Here is a 12,125-nt window from a genome sequence, read left to right as displayed (position 1 = left end):
ATGCTAGAAACATACAAACCGTTTGCATACTTTGGAGTCCTATTACAACCAAAAGTGCAACTGCGCTAAACGCGCATCCGCTAAATTCTTAAGTGAGCGAAACACGCGCAACCATGTCTTCTCCCCCAAAACCAAATAGCTGCAGGTGAGCGCTACACGCGCAAACCCTTTTAGCTGACCAAGCATCTTTGGTCACGTAGGCCGGCTCAAGCATAGGTTAGATTATAAACCTTAAAGTTAAGTGTAGTCAGTTTTGTAATAAAGCTCAACAGAAGCACATAGTGCTGCTTATAAAAACGCATTGTTTTATTTTTTATGTGGCTCCGTCCGAGCAGGACCGTGAGAAAAATAATAATATTTTTATACTCGCGGACGAAACCTAAATAACATTTCGTACTCGGCCCCTTAGTACCTTTCGGAAAAAGGACGGGCAGTATCAACCCAGCCGAACGAAAAGCATAAGCTAAATACAAATACATTGAACAAAAAGTGCGTGACGGGGAAATTTAGAATAAATTAAACAAGTGTAAAATAATACAACTATAAAAGGAAAGATTTAAATTAATTCATCAAATACAACCAATACAACAAATACAACTCCTAGAGGAAAGATTTAAGTTAATTCATCAAATACAACCAATACAACAAATACAACTACAAGAGGAAAGATTTAAATTAATTCATCAAATACAACCAATACAACAAATACAACTACTAGAAGAAAGATTTAAACTAATTCAGCAAATACAACAAATACAACTACAAGAGGAAAGATTTAAATTAATTCATCAAATAGAACCAATACAACAAATACCACTACAAGAGGAGAAATCTAAATTAATCACACAAAGGAGGAAACATTATCAACACAGGAAAATGCAAATGATATTTATATCTCTTTTTTTCCTGAACTTTATTTTAAGCGATGGTTCGGTTGAGGTGTTAGATTACACTCAGTCAGAAATCGTAATGATGGAGGAAGGAATTGGCAAAATTCAAACAGGAACATACCGGATTATCCACATGACAAACATAACAGAATACTCTACAATATTACGGGAACTGAACAGAAACTTCATACGAAACATTCCAGCTAACAACCCTCTTTACCCATTTATAACAGACGAAATCAATAATATCAACATAACAATTAATAACATTTTACCTAAATACAAAAACAAAAGATCACTAGACTACATAGGATCAGCCTGGAAATGGATAGCTGGCAACCCCGACCATGACGATTTAATAGCCATCAACAGCAAATTTAAAGAAGTAATCGAGAATAACAACCAACAATTAATAATCAACAAAAACATTTTAGAAAGAATAAACAATATAACAGAAATTAGCAACTCAATAATAAAGTCTCTAGGAAGTAGTAACGAATTTCAAACCGCCTTAATACTTCAATATAAATTTAAAATTGACATAATCAAAGATGAGTTAGAAAATATTAAAAGAGCAATTCATTTAACTAAAGCGAACATTATTAACTCAGTTATTATTAACAATCAAGAAGCTCATAGAATAAATAAAATTTTTGTCGAAGAGAATCTGCAATTTGGTTCGTTAGAAGAATCTCTGAATTTTGCAGATGTTCAAATTGCTGTAAAACAAAACTTACTAATTTATATGATAAAAATACCGAAAACCGGTAAAGAAATTTGCAAATCTATTATAATTAAGCCTTTAAGTAAAAACGAAACTATTTTAAAGATAAATTTTGAAAAAATACTGAAATGTAATGAAGAATATTATGGTATAGAAAAAGATTGTAAAATAATAAATGAAATACAAATTTGCAAACAAACCCAAATTGTTAATTTGGAAAACGAAAATTGTATAAAAAATTTAATAAGGAATAAACCATATAAGTGCACCGTAACAAATACGGAACATGTTAAAAATATTGTAGAAATAAATAATGGATTAATACTTTTAAATAATTTCGAAGGAAATATTACTGCAAATAATAATACTAGAAAATTAAGAGGATCATATTTGATAAGAATCTTTAATGAAACTATAAGAATAAATAACATGAATTTTACAACTTTAGAACAACATAGCTTGAGACCACTGCCTGCTTTAATCCAACATTCAAACTCAAATTCAGAGTTCGAGGAAGTTCTATCCTTAAAACTTATGAAAGAGCTTAATATAAAAAACATTAAAAAAATAAGTTCTCTGAATCTTTTAGTGAAATCCAGTTTATTCACTCATTTTGGGCTGTTAGCCCTAGTACTTACCATAATTGCAATTTTCAGATGCAAAAAGCGCGTAAAGCCTGAAATAATTATTAGCAAACCGGAATCATTTCAAATGCCAGTAATTAAAAGGACGCAGCATAGAAGTCTTAACGACATCCCATTTTTTTAATTAATCAAGCGGGGACGCTTGATATTTCGGAGGGAGAAGTTAACACAATATTTTATGAACTTCTACATAAATTCCATTCCCACATTATATGCTAGAAACATACAAACCGTTTGCATACTTTGGAGTCCTATTACAACCAAAAGTGCAACTGCGCTAAACGCGCATCCGCTAAATTCTTAAGTGAGCGAAACACGCGCAACCATGTCTTCTCTCCCAAAACCAAATAGCTGCAGGTGAGCGCTACGCGCGCAAACCCTTTTAGCTGACCAAGCATCTTTGGTCACGTAGGCCGGCTCAAGCATAGGTTAGATTATAAACCTTAAAGTTAAGTGTAGTCAGTTTTGTAATAAAGCTCAACAGAAGCACATAGTGCTGCTTATAAAAACGCATTGTTTTATTTTTTATGTTATATGATGATCTCTATTCAGTATATTCAAAATGGCAGCAAAAGTTCTTTTACTTTGTGACCTGCTAACTATCAGGAATCAAATTTGAGTCAATATTTTAAGACTAACGCTAGAGACTGTTTAGTGAATATTTACTAGTCTCAAATTGAGACTTTACCTCAAAATGTCTCAAATAGAGACTAGAGACTGGTTACAGAATCCCGCTATTAGTATCCAGCTCCCAAGAAATGTAAAAACTTCATATAAAAACACGCTTAAGAAATGGTTAAGAAAATTTACCGCAGGAAATTTTCTTGTGCTGGTATGCAGCTCTAAAGAAATCTAGTACTAATTTTTAATACATTTTTTCAATAAAATGCGAATATGGCAAACTTGGTTTTTCGAAGAAACAAGAAATCAACAATTGTTTCTTGAAGGAAATTCAAAGTAATCGTTAAATTCATCGTAAATTATTTAAAATCATTATTAAGAAGTATATTTCATTTTGAAATGTTGTATAAAACTTACCAATCATCAACAACATTCCTTAAATCGCAATGAAAATCTTTATGTTACTACACACACACATACATATTATGAACAAGTTTATTTTCTTTATTTATTCTCTCTTGCTTTTCTAATGTGGATCATTCACAATATGTAACCAACTGTCAAAATTACTTGAAGAAATAGTATAGTTTTTTTCTTGAGCAATTACTTGAGAGCTGGATACGGACCTTAAGTTGCAAGCAATTCTTCAGATTATACAAAAACTTTGCACATCTCTTGCTCTTTGCTAATAAATTTCACATAATAAGGGTCAATGAAACGCTTATGCAATCAATTCTTCAATTATTCATGCACTCACATAATCATGCACTCAATCAAATAGTACATATTTACACAACGCCTTCGACCAAACGAGAGGAGATTTTCGACTTAGGTCTTCAAGTTGCTACGAGTAGTACTTCTAACTTGTCTGCAGATCCTTTTCTTCTTATATTTTTGTACCAGAGGAAAAGTTATCAGTTTGTTGTGGTAGATACATTAGGTTAGGTTATGCTGCCCGGATGTCACGCTGTACATAAAGGTTAGTAATGCCAGATGGAGGTTGAAGTTTATGTCATGGAGGACATCAACGCGTTTTACGAACTCTAAATGCGATATTTTGATATGTCATCTACATTCTTGAACTGTTAAGCTGCTATATATTTAAGACGAGTTCTAGATACTGCTGAAAGTGCTCCATCGTCTCCCATTGTGTATTAGCATTAAGAAAAATCTTAAAGGAGCTTAAATTTAAAGAAGTGGAGATTTACATTTTTATTTTCAATATGTTATATAAAATATGTCCGATTTATTGGAAGGACTTATGCAGCTTGTAAAAACCTTATATCGGAGATAAGCATTTCTGGAACCGACCAAGCCCACGTACCACAATCGGATATTTTGTCAAAAACCAAATAAATTTACTTTAGGTATAGTAACTATGCATTATGAAAAGTAAATTCCTGCAAGTTAGCTTTTGGTATTATAACCTAAAAAATGGACGCCCACTTTACCATAATTGTTGTATAAATATTTTTTTATTTGCAAAGGTGTTTTCACGAAATTGCACAAAAATTACTTTGCAATTCACCGCTATAACCTCCGCATAAATTGTTTATATGGGAACACTTTAGCTTATTTCAGCCGTACCAACTGCTCAGTCAAAATAAAATCCCTATATGTAAAATATCTTCTCGAAATTTGTCATAGGCTACTTCTCAAGGCAATGCCGCAATCTTCGAAAAAAAATATTCGGATTGGACTATAAGAAAATTGATTCTTAAAATCTTGTCCTTATTTAGAAACTTTTTATTTGACAAGATAAGTGTATCTACGAAATTTTACATGGATTTTAAATTATTGCAATGGTGCACTCTCAAACGGCATAGCATAGATCGGATTGCTATAGCATATAGCTGCCACAAAAACTGAACTATCGAATTAAGTGCTTGTATTCAAAAATTACAGGTTTGAGGAAATCTTCTTAAAATTTGTCCCAAACTACTTGTCAAGGCAATGCTACGGAAAAAAATGTTCGGATTGGACTATAAGAACATATAGCTGCTGTACAGGCTGATGGGTCAGAATGAAGACATTTCATGGATCACCTTTTCATTTGAAGAGATAGATTCACAAAATATGGGTTATTCTCTAAAACAATGGTGCATTTTCTTAAGGAATGGTTCAGATTGAATCGCTATAGGATATTGGTGCCATATATATGGAACCATTAGAGTAAAATACTTGTATCGAAAACTTTAGTATTTGACAAAATAACTTCACGAAATTTGGCAGGGCTTTTTAACCAAGAAAATGGCATAATCGCCGAAGAAATAGTTCAGATCGAATCATTATAGCATAAATGTATGGCAGATTGTCCGATAAAAAAGTTTTTGTAAGGAAACTTTTGTATTTGTCAAGAGCTTCGATTTCAACCAAAATCTTTTTTCTTGTTTTTTATGAATTTAATTTTATTCTGTCTCTCTAAGCTTTAGCTTAGTCACAATGTGCATTAACGTCCAAGTTGTTTGCATCCTTACCTTGTACTGGCAACAAGCTTTATCTGCTGCTGCTTTTTGCACGTCCATTTACACATTGTCTTTTTCATACCCTGAACAGGGTATATTAAGTTTGTCACGTAGTTTGTAACACCCAGAAGGAATCATCGGAGACCCTATAAAGTATATACCTATATAAATGATCAGTATGTCGAGCTGAGTCGATTTAGCCATGTCCGTCTGTCTGTCTGTATATATACGAACTAGTCCCTCAGTTTTTAAGATACCGTTTTGAAATTTTGCAAACGTCATTTTCTCTTCAAGAAGCTGCTCATTTGTTGGAACAGCCGATATCGGACCACTATAACATATAGCTGCCATACAAACTGAACGATCGGAATCAAATTCTTATATGGACAACTTTCACATTTGACAAGATATATTAACGAAATTTGGTATATGCTATTTTCTAAGGCAACAATGTAATCTCCGAAGAAAATGTTCAGATCGGTTAACTATAGCATATAGCTGCCATATAAACTGAACGATCGGAACCAAGTTCTTGTATGGACAACTTTCACATTTGACAAGATATATTCACGAAATTTGGTATATATTATTTTCCAAAGCAACAATATAATCTCCGAAGAAATTGATCAGATCGGTTAACTATAGCATATAGCTTCCATACAACCACATAGTTACTAACAGAAATGCACCTGTGAAGGGTATTTAGCTTCGGTGCAACCGAAGTTAACGTTTTTTCTGGTTTATTTATGTTGTTGTTTGTTTGATTATTTGCGTGTGTTATTTATCTTGTTTGATATTTCTTTGCATGTGGAGGCGGCTACGTATTTCTTAGTGCGTGTGTTTGTGAATGCGGCATATGCTCCATCATTTGGCTTATATTCTGCCAATATAATTCATCCTCTCCTTTTCAAATGCCTGACTTTTCACATATTCCTTTTTGCTTTGTTTCGCGTTGGTTGTTTTCTTATCATTCATTTTGAAACTTTTTCAGCTTTTTTTTTGGTGTGTATAAATATTAGTTTTCGCAACGAGTTTCAATAAATTTTTAAGCTAGCGTTAAGGCGCAAATTCGACAAAGCGCCAAACACTTTCGCACACGCCTGCAGCGTCTCGCCAACGTTTGCTTATCCTTTCCGTGCGTTCGCCTCGGTCAATCCATTTAAAGTTTACACTTGCATTGCTCGCTTGGCAGCTAAGATTACAAATGATGTGAACAGGCATCCGCAGATGCACATATCTATATCTCTTTTTATACACTTGCAGCTCTCAACACACTTTTGACCTCTCTCACTTGCTGGTCTCAAATTTCAGTTTGATTTTTTTGTTTTGCTTTTAAACTTGAATTCCCTTCGGTCTCATCAAGTTTAAATGATTTGGATTAGTTTTTTGTGCGTTTCAGTGTGATAGATTTAAAGTTTTTCTAAATTCACATTTTCCCCGAATTTAACTGAATAAAACACTTGTTAGCTCGTCTTCCCTAGAGCTCACTTGGCTTGGAGAAGGAATGTTAACTTTTGCTATTGTTGGCGACTACTAGCATAGTAAATGAACTTAAAGAGTTGGTAAACCCATCTCACAACACAACTGAAACTATCTGTTGGGCTTAATTTCGATAAGAATATCCCGAATACTTAATGTTTGGTTTAAATTTGGTAAGACTGGACATTGTTTCCTTTTCGAATCCTTAACGTACACGTTGTTTAAGAAACTGCACTAAAGATGACAGAAAAAAAAAGGTACTCGTTATGTTTAGTAAACAAAAAATTAAAAAATTTGCCTTTGTTATAAATTGTAACATTATAAATAGTAATATTTCTTCTAATCAGTTCATAAATAAGCACCTCCTTCAAAATATTTCTCTAAAACCCAGAGAAAAGCTTTCACTTTAGATATGTTATTAGATAAATAGCACGAGATAAAGTGCCACACAGAACCCTGAACAGAGTCTGCCATTAACATTCAACAAATTGTGGTCCATGCGGAGGAAAATACAGACTAGCATAGTTCTGAAATTGTATTACCAAATGGGATTATAGAAATGAGAGATCATATTTACGAGATTAGAAATCCCATCAATATTAAGACTTTATTAAAGGGAAAAATGTAGAGCCAAAATAAACACCTGAAGGTGACGAATAACTGAGGTAACTAGTATTAAAATACCCAAACGTCTCAAGTCTAAATAGAGTCAAAAACGCACACGAAAAAGTAAATCAAATATTCATACTATATGTACAAAAAGTCTTTTATTGTAGATATGTATGTGTAACTATATACATATATACATGCATAGACAACAATCCAACTGTAATCTACAAATTGGTTCATTACCGATTTCATCACACTACCCTGTTAAGCAATCAAACCCAAAATTGATTGATATTTTCTCTTCCTACCCGTTCTCACCCTACCTTCCCGCACCGAGGACCAGCCATTTGAAACCAAAAAAAAAATATATGAGATTTATATTTCTACAAATATTTGAGAACTTAATTCCAATGGAGCAGCGCTAAAGGACAAAGTAAATGGCAACGCTCCCTTTAAACTCATCAGCTTCCCATCAGGTTCTTAGCTTACATCTCTCCAGCTCCTCAGTTAGTTGTTAGAGCAAAATGATATGGCAAAGGAGTAGCGAAGCAATAGCAAAAAGCATCCAAAAAATTAAGGCAGATAGGGAAAAAGGATAATGAATACTTCAAAAAGCGCTCATCCACAATTTATGATTGTGTAAGTGCAAATGTTAATATGTGCTATGAAATGATAGTAACGAGCTTGGCAGCTCTGACAGATGCGGAAAATTGTGGAAATGTCACAGCAGTTAATTGAGTAAGCTGGATTGAATGCAAACAATCGTCAGCCCTAAGGACGGGTGAGGGTTCAAAGTGGAGGGAGAAAAAGCAGAAAATAAGGAAGTTAAAGGGTGTAATTGAAAATATAGTATTATAAACTTGAATATTGATTTCTAAAAATGTGGTGAGTAAGCGATGTAAGGTGAGATTTTGGTTGGGGCTTCCATAAATTGGTACTTAAATTCTGGGTTACTACTTGTGTCACATTAGCTAACACTCACAATGAACAAATGGAGTTAGTGATGCAAACAAACAACCTATCTCTCCCAAATGTCCACCTCACTTTCACGTGGTGCCTCTGTTCAAAAGGAACAAGACTCTGACGACCAATAAAGGCGGTATAACCTTATCACCAGCGCGGAGGAAAGTCTTCGGCTTGCCAACCAAGAGACAGACCAACTGTCCATGATCCAGGCTCTGGTGCAAAAGGCTAACCCCCTACTCATTTTAAATTAATCAAATTACAGATACCAATAAAAACGAAATTAATAATTCCGATAACTTAAAAACGACCTTCAGTAAGAAAAACAGATCATGAGTAGGAACATTGAACTAGACAAATTGTCTTAACTAAGCAAAGAGTTCTAGCGCTGCTAACTTCTCGTGCTGACTCGGTTGAAATCACAACAATAACTGACCAGCAGCTCCTTTTTTCTGGTTGCACTGCAACACCTGACCACATTGAAATCCGTCGCGTAAAATGGAAATGATTTTGGTACACTTGGCGTAAGCCCAAAGATAACATCACGAGAGCAGCATTAGACTGCAAGACTCTAGAGAGACCGATCAATAAGTGGGTGCGACAAGTAAAGTTGCAAGAATCCTGGAGACAAACCAAAATATATTATATATATAGTATATAAAATATTTATTTTTTACCTTTGACTTTGGATTGATATTCTACGCCAATCGACCCATAGTATTAAATTAAACTGATTTCACACATTAAAAAGTGGCTCCAATTTATTGTTGTATCCATTTTGTGGACTGGAATAAGATAAGATTTGTCTTTACTATTAAAGGATTTCACTGAATGGAGGGCCGGACAACTTCTATGTAACACAAGCCTACCAAGATCCCTACGTATAGCTACGCCATAAATTTATTGTACCCATCAACGCATTTGCTTCGGTATGCCAGCTGATTGGTCAGCATCAATATCAACATTTGTCTAACAAAGTCAACGAAATTTTGTTTTCTGCTTAACAAAATAGATTTTAACAAAATAAAATATAATGAGTTGGCCAGTAAGCGCATTGCCGAAACGGATATGGATACCCGGTTAAAGTGATATACACCAACTCTTTTTTTACACGGTTTCTTTTTATACGGATTTGAAGTGACACAGTTGAAAAAAAATTTTGTTACAAAAAATGTTTATTCTAGTACGGTTTTAAAATCACTGTCTTGTAACTATGTTTCATTTTACCAAACTTAGCACTATTGCTGGAATTAACATCCATAGCAGTAACTGGGAAATCCCCTTATTCGATAACTGTTACCTACACATTTTGTTCGCATGATATTTATGTACATTGCTTAAATGGATATCTCCAGTGATGATACCGACTTTAGTCCAGTTCGTCGCAAACAATTGCGCTTGTTATCAAGTAGCGACGAATAATTATGTAGCTATATAAATATGTTTACCTTATTTCTATACAAATTTTTCTGTTGTTAATTCTGGACTAACAGATTTCTTTTGTTTTTGCTTAATCTACAAATTTTTCACGAGTATGAATTATTTAATTTAAGTTTTAATGCTCAATATAATGCCATATGAACATACAATTTGTATGCATATCTGAAATTTTATAGTTTTCAACATTTTTTACACGGTTCTTCTATAGTTCTTTATTTCATCTTACACGGTTTTCAGATGACATGGAACGTATCCCCCATTTTACGCTTCTTTTTTTACACGGATTTCTGAGGAACGTTTCTACCGTGTAAAAAAAGAGTTGTGTGTATTTGTATCCATACACACACTGACATATGTATAAACAAAAAATATGCCTAGGACTACATTTTTACATTTTATCACATAAACAAAGGTTTTTCTAAGACTGCGGGACAGAGAACTCTCGGTTTTGGGGGGTAAAAGGTGTGTACTATTGGCCGTGCCAACAAATTGTTTTATGCTTGTTTGCATTTGTCGGGTATAAGTCATGGTGAGCGTCTGTATGCTCTACAACAAGAAAATCAAGCAAATTGTAAAAACAATCGGTCAAAGTAGGAAAGCAAGCGTAGAACAAGTAAGGAAGGGCTAAGTTCGGGTGTCACCGAACATTTTATACTCTCGCATGATAAAGTGATAATCGAGATTTCATTATCCGTCATTTACATATTTTTTTTATTTTGCTGTAAAATTAATTAGATTAGATCAATTTGTGTACTTTGAGTATTGAAATTGTATTTTCATTCGTATATTATACAGAGAAGGCATCAGATGAAACTCAAAATAGCGTTTTATTGGAAGAAGGCGTGGTTGTAAACCGATTTCACCCATATTTCGTACATGTAATCAGGGTGTTAAGAAAATATTACATACCGAATTTCATTGAAATCGGTCTAGTAGTTCCTGAGATATGGTTTTTGGTCCATAAGTGGGCGACGCCACGCCCATTTTCACTTTAAAAAGCCTGGGTGCAACTTTTTCTCGCCATTTTCTTCCGTAAAATTTAGTGTTTCTGACGTTTTGTTGGTCGGTTGCTGCACTTTAGTGATTTTCAACATAACCTTTGTATGGGAGGTGGGCGTGGTTATTATCCGATTTCTTCCATTTTTGAACTGTATATGGAAATGCCTGAAGGAAACGACTCCGTAGAGTTTGGTTGACATAGCTATAGCAGTTTCCGAGATATGTACAAAAAAACTTAGTGGGGCGGGGCCACGCCCACTTCGTCTAATGTTAACGAGAGTATTATAGTTTTGTTCACATAACGGTTGTTTGTAAGTCCTAAAACTAAAAGAGTCAGATATAGGGTTATATATACCAAAGTGATCAGGGCGACGAGTAGAGTCGAAATCCGGTCTGTCCGTCGTGTCTGTCCGTCCGTCGTCCGTCCGTCTGTCCGTCCGTCCGTGCAAGCTGTAACTTGAGTAAAATTGAGATATCATGATGAAACTTGGTACACGTATTCCTTGGCTCCATAAGAAGGTTAAGTTCGAAGATGGGCAAAATCGGCCCACTGCCACGCCCACAAAATGGCGGAAACCGAAAACCTATAAAGTGTCATAACTAAGCCATAAATAAAGATATTAAAATGAAATTTGGCACAAAGGATCGCATTAGGGAGGGGCATATGTGGACGCAATTTTTTTGGAAAAGTGGGCGTGGCCCCGCCCCCTACTAAGTTTTTTGTACATATCTCGGAAACTACTATAGCTATGTTAACCAAACTTCAGGCATTTCCATATACAGTTCAAAAATGGAAGAAATCGGATAATAACCACGCCCACCTCCCATACAAAGGTTATGTTCAAAATCACTAAAAGTGCGTTAACCGACTAACAAAAAACGTCAGGAACACTAAATTTTACGGAAGAAGTGGCAGAAGGAAGGTGCACCCAGGCTTTTTTTAAAAATTGAAAATGGGCGTGGCGCCGCCCACTTATGGACCAAGAACCATATCTCAGGAGCTACTAGACCGATTTCAATGAAATTCGGTATATAATATTTTCTTAACACCCTGATAACATGTACGAAATATGGGTGAAATCGGTTCGCAACCACGCCTTCTTCTAATATAAAGCTATTTTGAATTCCATCTGATGCCTTCTCTGTATAATACGAGTATAAACATTAGGAAACAATGATGATAGCGGAATAAAACTTTACAAAAATACGGTATTTGAAAAATATGTAAATGACGTATTATGAAATCTCGATTATCATTTTACCATGCGAGAGTATAAAAAGCCCCCCCCGG

The sequence above is a fragment of the Bactrocera neohumeralis genome, chromosome 4, assembly GCF_024586455.1.
Source record: "Bactrocera neohumeralis isolate Rockhampton chromosome 4, APGP_CSIRO_Bneo_wtdbg2-racon-allhic-juicebox.fasta_v2, whole genome shotgun sequence".
NCBI lineage: Eukaryota > Metazoa > Arthropoda > Insecta > Diptera > Tephritidae > Bactrocera > Bactrocera neohumeralis.
The sequence above is the reverse complement of the archived record's forward strand: the minus strand, read 5'-3'. Positions refer to the sequence as shown.